This window comes from Monodon monoceros, unplaced genomic scaffold (assembly GCF_005190385.1).
Source record: "Monodon monoceros isolate NGI ecotype Baffin Bay Population unplaced genomic scaffold, NGI_Narwhal_1 Super_Scaffold_10, whole genome shotgun sequence".
Lineage (NCBI taxonomy): Eukaryota > Metazoa > Chordata > Mammalia > Artiodactyla > Monodontidae > Monodon > Monodon monoceros.
This window is the reverse complement of record NW_021703766.1, coordinates 17,879,605-17,893,947: the sequence shown is the minus strand read 5'-3', so window position 1 is coordinate 17,893,947 and position 14,343 is coordinate 17,879,605. Positions and strand designations below refer to the sequence as shown.

The 14,343-nt window shown below is 47.0% G+C and overlaps 1 protein-coding gene across 2 annotated transcripts in view; it reads left to right on the top strand.

Moving 5' to 3' along the window:
- Positions 1 to 14,343, top strand: part of CDH3 (cadherin 3) — a 97,052-nt gene that overhangs the window by 52,184 nt on the left and 30,525 nt on the right. The gene's annotated exons all lie outside the window — the stretch shown is intronic.

Sequence of the window (14,343 nt, the reverse complement as noted above, 5' to 3'; positions counted from 1 at the left end):
GGGTGGGCGTATGGAGAGAAAGGCCGGAGAGCGTAGCGCCCTCTGACGTCCAGCCCCTCCTTGCCCCTCTGCGGCGGCCGACCCGGACCCCCTCCTTCGGAGTGCGGGGCGGCTGAGCCGCTCACTCAGCCCGGACGTGGGAAGCTCTCCCCTGCTGGCCCCAGCGGAGGAATGCGCCTTCCACATTCCTCCCGCAACCCCCGCGCAGGTGTGGGGATGAGCCGTGCCCCGGGCAGCCCCCTTCGCCCCTCTCGGGCCCCCTTTGTGTACCGTGCTTTGTGTCTCCGACTGACAGACCAGGTCTGTTTCTCTTCTTCGCGCTCCCTTCCCCCACCCCCCTTCTTGCCCGGCAGCTGGAATGCACTCTTAACCCTGCCCTTCCCGGAGGGCCCGCGCCCCTGCAGCCTGCCTGAAAACTGGGCCTGGCACACCTGGACTGGGGCCATCACGCACTGGGCACACCCCCCGTTCCCCAGTGTATTGGAACTGAAATGTTAGGGCCCTTGAGGGAGGTGGGGGTCGAGGAGCCAGAAGGTCTTGAGCTGTAGGGGCAGTGGGTGGGGGATCAAAGCACATTTTTGATCTCACAGTTTCTTCTACGGTTTAAAAACTTGAGGGGGTGGGGTTTACTTTGGTGCTCAGAACCAGTGTGTTATGAGATCCAGGCAGCTGACGGCTGATGGGGGCGTCTCTCCCTCCATCCAGGACAGTGCGGGTTCCTCCACCGGATCAAACCCAAGTTCTTAAACAAAGGTGTGTCCCAGGATCCTTGGGTGAGCTTCCAGAGGATCCTTAACCTGTGAAATTGTTTAAGAACTTGTATGCATTTTTCTGGGTAGGGGATCTAAAGTTTAAACATTTCAAAGCAATTTAAAAACCTGTGCCACCTAGCATTTTTCTAATGCCCCCATCAGCATACCCCTCACCCCAGGTACAAATTCCCACAGCTTGAATGTGCAAGAGAGCTGCCTAGGGCGCAGAATGGCTCTCTTTTGTTTCTCCAAAAGAGGAGTGGGGGCCTTGAGTTCTGTAGAAGCCTTTATTTCTTCTTTTTCCCCCAAATAACTCTGCCTATTGAGAAAACAATTAACACCCAGGCCAGGCCAAGCTCCTTAAACTCTTGGCTGTAGGGGAGCTGAGGAGAAGCATTAAGAGGCCATGCCTCATAAACTTTAAATTCTTGCACATGGGTTTATTACTGACTGGCTAACAAACTGCAACTCAGCCAACCTGTAAAAATGTTAACTTGGGCAGGGCCCCAAATCCAATTCCGGCTCCCTGAGGAAGCTTTATTGCTAACCAGACTTCTGCCAAATCTGTACACCCTCCCCCTCATTGTCAAGTTTTCCGACTACAGTCTGGGAGAGCAGGCTGTGGCTCTGAGTGTTGTCTGTGCCTTATCTTTCTTACTGAAGCAAGAAATATCAGATTAACTGTCACTTCACTAAGCTTGAGGTTCTTGGGGGGGGAAGCAGCGATCAGGTTTTCGATTTCACGGTCCGGTTGGCAAGTGCTTCTCGGTGACGTCAGGCATTTTAAACCTTTTGAGAAAATTCTGCTTTCTCGGATGTCTGGTTTATGGCTGTGAAAATGGTGGGTTCATGCCAGGAGCACACCTAGGTTATAAAACAAAACGTGGGTTAATGTGCTTGGCTAACCTTGAGTGCAGCTCCCTGCAACGTGCCGAGTTCTTAGAGCAGTCTTCCTGTGAAATGGGATGCTGCCTTTTTAAATAAAAGCAAGTTTCTGGGGGGCTTCCCTGGTGGCGCAGTGGTTGAGAGTCCGCCTGCCGATGCAGGGGACGCAGGTTCGTGCCCCAGTCCGGGAAAATCCCACATGCCGCGGAGCGGCTGGGCCCGTGAGCCATGGCCGCTGAGCCTGCGCGTCCGGAGCCTGTGCTTTGCAACGGGAGAGGCCACAACAGTGAGAGGCCCGCGTACCACAAAAAAAAAAAAAAAAAAAAGCAAGTTTCTGGGCCCAATTTGTCCCAATAAATTGGGACTCCCCGGCAAAAAATAGTGGTATTTCTCCCCTTAGTCCTCAGCAGCTGACCTCTTTTCTACCTCCACCCCACTTCCCTGTCCTCCATACACAGGAGCCCCAGCCTGGATCCAGCCATGTTGAAAGGGTTCTCCTGAGGGTACATACAAACTCTCAAGTTTGGCCAAGCAGACAACAGTTTCCCTATAGCTAAGGAACAGTTGCTCTTGTTCGCCCCTGGGTTATGAATTTCACAGGTGTCTATGAAGTTGAGCTCAAAGAAATTATCTGATATAGTTAATACCTTGTTTGTATGTGCACTTTCCTCTTCAAAGCATTTGCACAACTCTGAACTTGCTTTATCCTCCTGACGTTCTCTTGAAGCTGGTGATGTACATTTAAACAACTTGAGCTCTTAATCCCAGAGTTGGGATTTCAGAAACCCTGTAGCCCAGCCCTGCTGGAGGTTTTAGAGGTGGAGAAACACAGGAACAGCTTAATGGATTCAATTCCCTAGGCTAAACTAGTGAGTTTCCTTGAGGGTCACAGACATGACTTTTACCTCTAGGTTTGTGCCCAGGACCTGGTGCTTAATAGGTCCCAGTAGGTATTTGTGTGAATTATGACAGTCTTGTGAAGTTCTGCCCATTTTACAGATGAAACCTCAGTGGTTATGGCTTCCCCAAAGTCATCTCTGCAGTGACCAGATGTGACTTGAATGGAAGTTTCTGACTCCCAAGTTCCATGGCATTTTTTTTTTACCACCGGAAAGTAGGAGGTGGATGAAATGAAGAAGTGGAATGTTGGAGCACCAAATCCCACCAGTAGCAACCCCCTACCCCAAGAGCGCTTAGTCATTTATTCCTTTTCATCCTAGGGTTTTCCAGAAACATTCCTGCAGGGGAAACCAGCTTGCATACAGTCTCTTAAGTGTCCTAGTGATGGGGGCTTGGGGCAGGTGAAGCCAGGCTTGCCTAGACTAAGAGTGAGAGGTTAATCTGAAAGGAGGTAGAGCAGGAATGTTGCCCCACCCCAACTCCACAGTCTGGGGTCTGCCTTCAAGTGTGGTCTAGAAGCAAAGACAAAGGAGAGGTGGGAGGAAGGAGCTTTCGTGGTATTAGTGCAGTGATTAAAGTGAGTGACCTAAAGTGGTCTATACATCCTTCATGGAGAACAGTTGAGAGAAGCAGCTTAATTACAGTAAAAGAAATCCAGTCCTTCATTATGGCCCCCTCTGCAGGTTCAACTCACCCTTAGTCAGCATTTGGGTAAGATTAAAGCTAACCCTCATTAGCTTTGGTAGAAAACTTCAAAGTTCAGTAATAAATCTGACTGAGCAGGAGTTAACTTCAAGATGGTTTTGCTTATTTCAACTCATGTAAAAATTGCCCTTTGTTTTGGAGCTCGCATTCCGGGCTATGCCCTCTATTTACATTTTATTTTTTCAGTAAACATATATTTAGCATCCGCATGTATCAGGCACTATTCTAGGATGGCGGCTAAAACAGTGAACAAAACTAAGACCTTGCTCTGGTGGAGCTGACTGTCTAATATTAGTTACTTTTTATGTTTATAAGAGCCTTGCGGCGCAGGTGATGGTAACTCCCACTCAGCTGTAAAACGAGGGTAAGAAACTTGGTGTGAGGTCACTGGGGCAGTCAGCAGTAAGGCCAGGGGCAGTCCGTGGTGCCCAATAAATCTGCCTCTGTGGAATGAATATTTGGGAACTGGGGCTTCCAGCCCACCCAGCTGCCTTCCTGGCTTAGCAGGCGAGTAGAGTTGGTTGCCGAAGCCCGGCGTACATCACTGTTAGCTGGTGTCTGGGGAGCAGGTCTCAAACCTCTAGTCTCTCTTCTCATCTCCTCACATGGCACTCTGTTCCTAGGTTACCCGTACAGGGTGCCCTAACCTCCCTGCTGTGTGAGGAAAGCATGGCTTACCGTGAGCAATGAGTCTCTAGGAAACGATAGCTCTGCAAAGCATTTGGAGGATGATGGAGGAGGGGGAAGGACAGAAGGGCCTGTCTCCCCAAATCAGTGGAGGCTTCGGTCCTGAGGCTGAATGATCTCCATGCAAAGAACCACCGTTATTGAAGAATAACACACGTGGAAGAAAATGTCCAGATGATAAGTGTACATACAGCTCGATGAACATCACACACTTAAACACCCATGTACCTAGCACACATATCAAGAAACAGCATTATCAGCACCTCAAATGCCACTTCCCTCCCCATCTTTACCCTCCCCCAAGAAAACCACTATCTGGACTTCAAATACCATGGATTGATTTGCCTGTATTTGAACTTTATGTAAAAGAATCACACAGAATATCCTCTTGGATCTGGCTTCTTTCACTGCACATTGTGAGATTCTTGCACGGTTCTGGATGTAGTTGTGGTCGATTGTCATTCTTTATAGTTTCCATCATGTGACCATCCACACTTCGGCTGTTGATGGGCGTTTGAGGAGTTTCCATTTTTTTGGCTATTACAGCTAGTGCTGCCGTGAACACCATTGTGCAAGGGAAACTGTGTAGGCGGATCGGTTAGGTACATCCCTGGGAGCGTAATTGCTGGGTTAACTGAGGATTACCTGGGGATCTCAGTACTGTGGCCGAGTACTGAGAAGTCAGCTTTTCTGTGTCTTGAAGTAGCTGAGTCTCTTCTGGACTCTACCTCTCCCAACAGTCTCCTTACCAGACCCATCCCTTCTGGCTTCTTGCTTCCCACCTGGCCCTGTGCTAAGAGACAGCAATTTTTTATTAGGTAGTTGGTCACATCCTTTGTTTGGGGGGAGAAGTCCTTCCCTTCATTTGTCCTTAAGCTAATGCTTGTTACTTTCCCTAAAGTAGAAAGGGAATCTGGAAAGGGCCGTGAATTTCTAAGGTGAGAACTTCTTCATGGGTGGAGATTTTTTATCCTGGCTGGTGTGTGGCTGGGCAGCAGCTTTCTCATATGGCCAAGGTGGTCGAATGCAGCTCCTCCCTCATTATGGAGGCAGTGAGGTGTCTGAGACTCAAGGCCAAGCTGACTGGTCATTCAGCCAACAAACGTCTGAGTACCTACTGGGCGCTTGAAGTTGAGAGGCAGGCAAGGCCCACAGCTCCTCAACCTCAGTGAGCTCCGTGACCACAGGAGGAAGCAAATCGGTCACCAGGCAATTTTACTAGTGAATCCTTCACTCAGCAGGTATCTATTGAGCACCTACCAAGTGTCAGGTACTGTTCTAGGTGCCGGGGATACATTAGTGAGCAAAACGTGCACAAAACCCAGGCTTGTGGGCCATTTGCCTGCTAGTGGAGGGAGATGGACAAAATAAGTAATATATGCATGTAATCAAGTGGGAGGAAAAATATAGAGTCACATAGGAAGGGCTGCTGACATGTTCTTGGAGGTGGGGGGCACGTGGTGGAAGTGTTGTCCAAGCCAGAGGCTGGGGAAGGGGTTGGGACATGAGAGGTGGCAGGGAGTGTTCCTGCCAAGGGAACAGCATATGGGGTCCAAGAACTTAAATATGTTTAGTTTGGCTGGACCATGGAGTGTAAGGTGGGGAGCAACAGAAGGGAAGTAGGCAGGGTCCAGTCCAGCTCGGAACTTCCCTCACTCCAGCACAGAGGCAGCGTGGTGTTTGGGAAAGGCAGGCGATGTGGCTGACGTTCCAGTTGTGCCCTCATGCAGGCCACTGTCTCTGAAGTCTCCTCTGGATCCAGGACCCTGGGCCCACATCCACCACCCCTTCTCGACTCCCGACTTTTCCCAGACCCAAGGACGACGTGGTCAGCCGCAGTTGAATATTCCCCCTGGTTTCATTTAGTTACCTGGCATTACCAGGCAGCAGGGGCGGCAAGGAAGGGCTTTCAAACAAAATGAAACAAACACGTTTAATAATAACATTTACTGGAGAGCTTACCGAGTTCCAGAAACTACACTGTGTACTTTATGTAATAAGCCCCTTTAATCCTCCTAAAAGCCCCATGAGGGGAGTAGAATTGGCCCCATTTCACTGGATAGGAAACCTAGGCTTGTAACTTTGTAACTTATCCAAGGTCACCCAGCTAGTAAATTGTGGAGTTAGGGCTTGAACCAGGTTGGACTCCTACTTGCGAGTTACTAACCATTTGGGAGTCAGAGTTGTGAGTCCTCTGGCCTCAGCCAAGCTGAGGAAGATTGGAAATAGTTAACATCTGACCCAAGACTTTTGAATTGCTGTTCCCTCCACGGGCCTCTGTTAATCACCAAGATCTGGAGTGATGGGGGAGGGGATGAGGAGGGGACACATCTTTCCAGGACCCCAGCCTCCCTTTTAGGATGTAGGGGAACAGGGAGGGTTCAGATCCCAGGCCCAATAGCTGACAGTGCTCTCGCTGTCAGTTCTCAGCAGAGAACCTGCTTCTGGCTGTTCATCTTCTTCCTCTCCTCACCCCACCCCTCCTCCCAGCATTGAGGACCTCCCCCAGCCCTGCTCTGAGTGGAGGAGCTTGGTACGCTCTGCCCCCGCCTCCTCACCCAGCCAAATCTGGGCACCCACGTGGTTGTGGCTTACCTAGAGCATCAGTAGCCTGCAGATTTCCTCAAGATGACAAAATCCCCTCCAGGCTGCAGCTGCCACGGTCCAGGTGGACTTCGGGGTATGGGGGTCCTGCTGCTTGCTCAGCGAACCAAAATGACGTATCCTGGGAAGGAAAGCCGAATGAACACTTTCCTTCCTCCCTTTACCCCACCTTTGAGCTCGTAGCTCTGGCTCTGTCGCTGACATCTGAGGAGAGGGCTCAGAGCCAGGGCCACACTGCCAGGAGGCGGGAGGGCTGGTGCCTGCTTCCCCCTAACAAGAGCCTCTCTGGGCTACACAGAACCCAAGACGGAGGGGAGAGCTGTTCTCCCTCAGGACTCGGAGGTATCTCAGGGGTGAGATGCGGCTGGGGAGGCACGACCCCAGGGTTTCCTCTGCCTCCTCAATCTGTTACCCCACTTTTGGTTGTTCAAGAGCACATGAGATTAGTTCGAAATTACATCTCTCTTACCAAGCCTCAAACCTGTGTTGGAGACTAAAAGGAGGTTGATCTTGCCCAGGGGGGTCCGACTTCAGGGCCTCACAGTAACTTTAAGAAGTCTTTGCTCCCTGGGAATTAATTGTGTGCATGTGTGCTTTTCTAAGAAGATTCCTCCCCCCAAATTGGCAACCCCACTCTCTCCCACCCCCAAGTCCAGGTCCACTCGGAAGTTCTTCAGATTCTTGTCAAAGCCAGCAGTGAGGACAGGCCTGATGGTGCACATCTGGGCACAGGCAAGGGAAAACGGGGTTCTAGGCCTGAGGCAAGTTACTCTGGTCCCAGCTCCTCGGCCTTGTTGCTCTAACTCCTGTGTGGGAAGTGCCTCCGTGGCCCTGGACGCGAGGAGGTAGACTGCTGGTTGGTCAGACAGAGAGCAGGGCTGAAGGGCTCAGCTACTAACCTGGGTGTCTTGCTTAAGGCTGCCTGCCTTCTCACAACGAGCCCCATCTTGTAGCTTCAGGCAGAGAGAAGAGACAGGTACTTGAGGGCTCCCCACACGCAAGCCAGAACAAGATGCCAGGCCCACACCCCTGCCTCTCCTTGTGGAGTCAGCTTCAGCCAGGGCTTCCCACCAGGGCTTCAAGACCTGCCATTTTCTTGTCTTTTATGGTCTTTTACTGCTTCCAGAATTCTCCTGTGTTCCCCAACTGGAACTCAGTCACACTCCAACTGGTTTACCCCTGCCTTTGAGTCGGTAGTTTGCAAGCTTGGCTGACTGTCAGGATTGCCTAGGGAGCTTTTTATTTCTATCACACCCTCTTTCATATATACTATTTTATATAGTTTGTGTAGAGTTGGGCTCGTTGGTTGGGGTTTCACATTAATACGTGAATATCTATTCACTGTAAAAACAATGTTTTTCAATAAAATAATAGCATGTACTATGTGACAGGTACAGCTCTTAGCATTTTACGTGTATTACCTTGTTTAATCACCATAACATCCCTTGAAGTAGGTACTATTACTATCCCCATTTTATGCATGAGGAATCTGAGGCGAGAGAGGTTAAGTAACTTGCCCAAGATCATGCAAATAGTAAATAGCAGAGCTTGGATTCAAATCTAAGCTGCCTGAGCGTCAACCATTGAACTCCATTGCGTCTCAACAGAAGCAAATCAGAAATAAACACGTGAAAGTTCTCTCTTCCTCAGTTCTGCTCCGGTAGGGTAAGCACAGTTAATAGTTTAATGTGAGTTCTTGTAGACCTTTTTCTTTTAATTTTTGAATTTAATGTTATTTATTTTTTTATACAGCAGGTTCTTATTAGTTACACATTTTATCCACATCAGTGTATACATGTCAATCCCAATCTCCCAATTCATCCCACCACCACCCCACCACCACTTTCCCCCCTTGGTGTCCATACGTGTGTTCTCTACATCTGTTGTAGACCTTTTTCTTGACAAAGAACTTAAGTATGCACACAGGAATTATTAAAACAAGGATTGGACTGTGTCATACTTAACAAACGTTATCCTACAACTTACTTTTTTTAACTTACTGAATCACAGGCATCTTTCCAGACTGCTAAACACACATCTATCTTGCTTTTAACAGCTCCATAGTCTTCTACATGATAGATATACCATGATTTATTAGCTAACCCCCTATTTTTATCTTTTACAGATGTGGAAGTGGGGAGGAGTTAACATAAAAATTGTGAAGTGTTTGAATTTTTAGAAATCTGTCAGAAATCACCTTATTAGGAAAGACTGCTGTAGAAAGATGATTGAATGAATTGTTCTTCTTAACCCCATTCAGTTAAATTAAATTTTTATGTTTGAACAATACCTTCAAGACAGGCTTTGAGGTAAGCTTAATAAGGTTACTATACCATTTAAAAATCATTAGTTTTCACACCAACCATTGTTTTAAGGTTTAGTTATCTGAATGTTTCAAAAGTATTTGAAATCAAAATTTTTTTTAATTTAAATTGCGTAACTCAGAAGTGAACTATCAAATGTATTAGCACTTGCATTATTTTCCTTGGGTGTTGAAAGCTTGAGAGTGTGCCATTCAGTCAAAGCGAAAATGCATTTTTTCTCAAGTTTCTCTTTAGTTTTCAAAATCTAGTTAGCAAGCATTTTGATGAAAAGTTGATTTCCATTCTTAAAGAGAATACTCATTTCTGATCTTATTTTCCAAGAGGGGCTTATGGGTTTTTTCTTAAACCCAAATATTGCTGCAATAAACAGTCTTGCACAGGGTGGTTGCATTGATGTAAAAGATTTATCCTTGAAAACCTCAAATAATTCATAACTCCTATGATTCAAGACTTATGTCCTCTTATGAACATATGTGAAGTGTATGTGTGTGGAATAAGGGAATTAGACGGATGCTTACAATTCACTGGTCTCCCTTGTATATTTTTTAAGATTTTAAAAATATTTATTATTATTTATTTTTGGCTGCATTGGGTCTTTGTTGCTGCACGCAGGCTATCTCTAGTTGCGGTGAGCAGGGGCTACTCTTCGTTGTGGTGTGTGGGCCTCTCATTGCCATGGCTTCTCGTTGTGAAGCACGGGCTCTAGGTACTTGGGCTTCAGTAGTTGTGGCATACAGGCTTAGGTGCTCCGTGGCACGTAGGATCTTCCTGGACCAAGACTCGAACCCATGTCCTCTGCATTGGCAGGTGGATTCTTAACCACTGCGCCACCAGGGAAGCCCTAGTCTCTCTTGTATTGAAATTATGTGACTTTTTACACTTTTTCTTAATTTGGGAGATTTGCATTTCTTCATACTTTGCATACAAAGTGAGACTTTAATATTTACAGCGCCATTTCAAATTTTGACAATTGAAGTTTGCATAAAATATAACTATTATAATGTATAGAGTGTCTGAGCTGGAGTTCCAGAGCCACTGTGCCTGGGTTAAATCTGTTTGTCTACTTACTAGCTGTAAGGGTTGGGTAAATTTGCTTAACCTCTATGCTTCAGTTTCCTCATCTGTAAAATAGGGGTAATAATGGGGATCTCATAGGCTGTAGTGAGGATTAAATGAGTTAGGGTATGTAGTGGTAGTGATAATAACAGTGTTGTTACAGCTAGACTAGTTTGTATACTTACATCTTTAGACTGCATTCCTAGAAGAAAAATTGCGGGGTCAAAGGACTTTCATAGTTCATTCAACAATTATTGAATGCCTACTTTGTATCAGGCACCGTGCTAGGTGTTGGGATATAGTGATAAGCAGATTCTAACACAGTCTTTGCCTTTGGGCATTATAGAGACTAGTAAGGGAGATAGGCAATTAGATAATAGCAAGTAAACATATCATTACAAGTTGTAATGAATTCTATGGAAGAGAGTTACATAGAGCTAGGAGAGTTTTTAACAGGGGAAACTGATCTACTTTGGGAGGGTTGAGGGAAAGTTTCCCTGAGAAAGTAACTTTCGAATTAGGGTCTGAAAGATGTTGGGAGTTAGTTAACTGGGTAGAATTGGAATGGGAATGTAGGGAGACACTGTTCTAGACAGAAGGAGCAGCATGTGCAAAGGCCCTGTGGTAAGGGGTTATGATGCACTTAAGAAGAGGACCATTGTGGCTAGACAATGGAGATAGGGATTGGGCACATTATAGATTTGGGGTTTTATCCTGAGAACAATGGCACATCATTGATGAGTTTCAAACAAGGAAGTGATCTTATTTTCTCAAATGTATCATCTGTTGCGTTTTTAAAAGATCCTTTTTTTAAAATGGAGGATTTTGTACTCATTTAGGCTAAAAATGATATAGTAAGTACTAAGGTTGGGGAGGTAGAGACGGAGAGGCATGAGTCTTGGTGACTGACTGCGAAGGGGAGTCTGAGGGAGAAATGGTCAAGGAAGAAGATGCTAGACAACAATACACTAGGCACTGTGCTAAATATTATCTCATTTAACTGAGGTAGGTATTACTAGCATCATTCCCATCTTCTAGGTGTGGAAACATACTTGCCCAAAGTCTGTCACTGGAACCAAAATTTAAGTCTGGGTACTCTAGACACAGACTCTGGGCTGCTTCTGAGGCCCAGATTTTGGATTTGTGTAGCTGAGTGCATTCCCTGGGAGAGACACTGGAAAAGGACTATATTTAGGGCAAGAGTAAAGAAGATCATGAATTTGCTTTTTGACATGATTTTAAGATTATGGATTATGCCTTTAAAGCATCCAGGGGGAGATATTGAAAAGACAGATATATATGTTGGTCAGAGGAAGAATCTGGACCTTTGAAATTTTAATACATATTCTGAAGTGCCCTCAAAAATCCATACCAATTTACCTGCTTACGAGAAATAAAGGTGAGAATCAGGAACTTTAAAAAACCAATAAACTGGGCTTCCCTGGTGGCGCAGTGGTTAAGAATCCGCCTGCCAATGCAGGGGAGACAATTACGAGCCCTGGTCCGGGAAGATCCCACATGCTGCAGAGCACCTAAGCCTATGTGCCACAACTGCTGAGCCTGCGCTCTAGAGCCCACAGGCCACAACTACTGAGCCCATGCACCTAGAGCCCGTGGTCTGCAACAAGAGAAGCCACTGCAATGAGAAGCCCACGCACTGCAACAAAGAGTAGCCCCTGCTGTGCGCAACTAGAGAAAACCCGCATGCAACAGCAAAGACCCAACGCAGCCAAAAAACAAATAAATACATTTATTTTTTAAACCCCCCCAAAAAAACAATAAACTGTCTTCCCTAAATACACCTCCAGAAACTGACTCAGTAGAAGTGATGGGTGGGCTGGAAGCAGGGAATCTGAGTTTTTTTTAAAGTTCTCCAGGTGATTTTATCAGTTGTATTTGGGAACTGTTGCTCTGTGATATCGTGAAGGTCACTGTGAAGAGGTGAATATATCTCTTTTAGAGAGGATCTAAAAGAAGGAACAAACTAGTGAAATGTGAATGAAAGCATGGCATTCCACCCTACCTTTGTCCCCACAGGTTGCAGGGATCTTAGTTCCCTGACCAGCGATTGAACCTGGGCCTTGTCAGTGAAAGAGCCAAGTTCTAACCACTGGACTGCCAGGGAATTCCTGAAAGCATGGCGTTTTGAATTTAACTTCCAATACTTGTCTCAATGGAAATTGATCGTTTTTTTTTTTTTCTTAATTTTCTGCTTACCTCAGGATTCTGAATGACCTTTACCTTCTTGTTCTTTTGTTTTGCTTTTTAAATTACCATCCCTGGTTTTGAATACTTAATTGTGCTTTAAAAAGCACAATATGTCTTATTTGGCCGTAACAAGAGCCTGTGTGTGTGTGTGTGTGTGTGTGTGTGTGTGTTCCCATTTTAGATACTGGAAATCACCAAGGGCTTATATTTGTTGGGTGCTTACTGTTAACAGCTTAAATATGAAGTGACTTGCCCAAAGCTGCAGGGCCAATGTGCAGCACTTTCACCCACCAGACCCTTAATTGGTATCCCAGAGGTCCCAGGTTGATTGCTGGGATCTCTGCTCTCATTCTTGTGGGTGGGAATCATTGACAGCACACCTAACAATGAACTTTGTGTCAGCCATGTTTGGAACTCCCAGAGTGCTGTCAAATATAGCTCTGCTTGGGTTTCTCTCTGGGGATTATAAGGGAGGACCCAGCTCCCAAGCGTGAGGAGGAACCTGAGTAGTGTAGATCTTTCCAAAGAGCTTTCTGCAGAGACGCAAAACTCCCCTAGAAAGAATTGCTTTCTCCTTAACAACATGGGGTTGCCATATACTAGTCAGAGGGGGGGGAAATCACAACCTCTCATTCTGATTGCAAATCAAATACATGTTTACTATGGAAAAACTGGAAGATAAGCAGAATGGAGGTCCACCACCCATAAAGGACCTGTCATTTCAAATGAACATTTTTAATAGATCTTCTGGGTCCATTTCCCTAATCAAGTCTTTCTTGAAGATATCTATCTGAAGGAGAGGGCCCGAGTCCCACTGCTTCATTGCCCCACAGCTCGCCCTCCTGCCTGGCTTTCCTAACAATCCAGCTTCATATTCTACTTCAGTGGATCAGAGAAGGGCTACAGGCTGAGGGCCTTAAATGCCCCATCGGCGCCATCTGCAGGAAGATCCAGGTCCAGGGTGAATGGTGTATAGATGGAGGCGTCTGCCAGGCGTAGCCACACTCCCCCAGGGTCATGCTCTTGTCCAGGAGCTGTCATCTGTGTAAAGCTGCTCCTTGCGCCGGTGGCCACTTAAGAATGCCTTTCACCAAGCGCTTCAGCTCCAGCACTGTGCTTGACTTCTTAGCATCCCCCAAGGTGGTGACCTTGTGGTGACGGATCATCACGAACACCCAGGGAGGCAGGTCCACTTGCACTGCTCTCTGCTTTAGGGAATCACTCTGGCTCCTCTGAGGGCCACAAACGGCTGTGGCAGGACACGTGGGGTGCTTTATCTCCCGGCATGCCACGGGATAGCCCCTTGGGGTCCTAGCATGCCTCGTGGGCTCCCCATGTCCCCCCTCCACCCCCCCCCACCCCAGCCCGCATGCCTTGCAGCCTCTGCCCATTAGTCTCCTGAGATCAGATTCTGCTCACCCTCCACCATCTTGGACTTCTTTTTTTTTTTTTTTAATAAACTTATTTATTTATTTTTGGCTGTGTTGAGTCTTCGTTGCTGCGCACAGGCTTTTCCTAGTTGCAGCAAGTAGGGGCTACTCTTCGTGTGGTGCGCGGGCTTCTCATTGTGGTGGCTTCTCTTGTTGCGGAGCACGGGCTCTAGGCACATGGGCTTCAGTAGTTGTGGCTCATGGGCTCAGTGGTTGTGGCATGCGGGCTCTAGAGCGCAGGCTCAGTAGTTGTGGTGCACGGGCTTAGTTGCTCCGCGGTCTGTGGGAGCTTCCCAGATCAGGGATTGAACCTACGTCCCCTGCACTGGCAGGCAGATTCTTAACCACTGTGCCACCAGAGAAGTTCCTCTTGGGCTTCTTTGGCCTGGAAAGTCATTGGTTCTGGAGAGAGCTAGTCTGCTTTCCTGGTGCCACGGCTCCACCACCACCCCCCTTTTTTAACGAGTATAAAGATATTAATATTTTATGATTGTCAGGCTCAGGCTATAAACTATAAGTGGCTGTTTTGTAAGTATTGTATAGTAACGCATATATGTGGAATCTAGAAAAATGGTACAGATGAACCTATTTGTAGGGCAGGAATAGAGACATAGACGTAGAGAATGGACATGTGGACACAGAGGGGGAAGGGGAGGGTGGGACGAAGTGGGAGATTAGGTTTGACATAATTACACTACCATGTGTAAGATAGATAGCTAGTGGGAAGCTGCTGTATAGCACAGGGAGCTCAGCTCGGTGCTCTATGATGACCTAGATGGGGGAAAGGGTGAG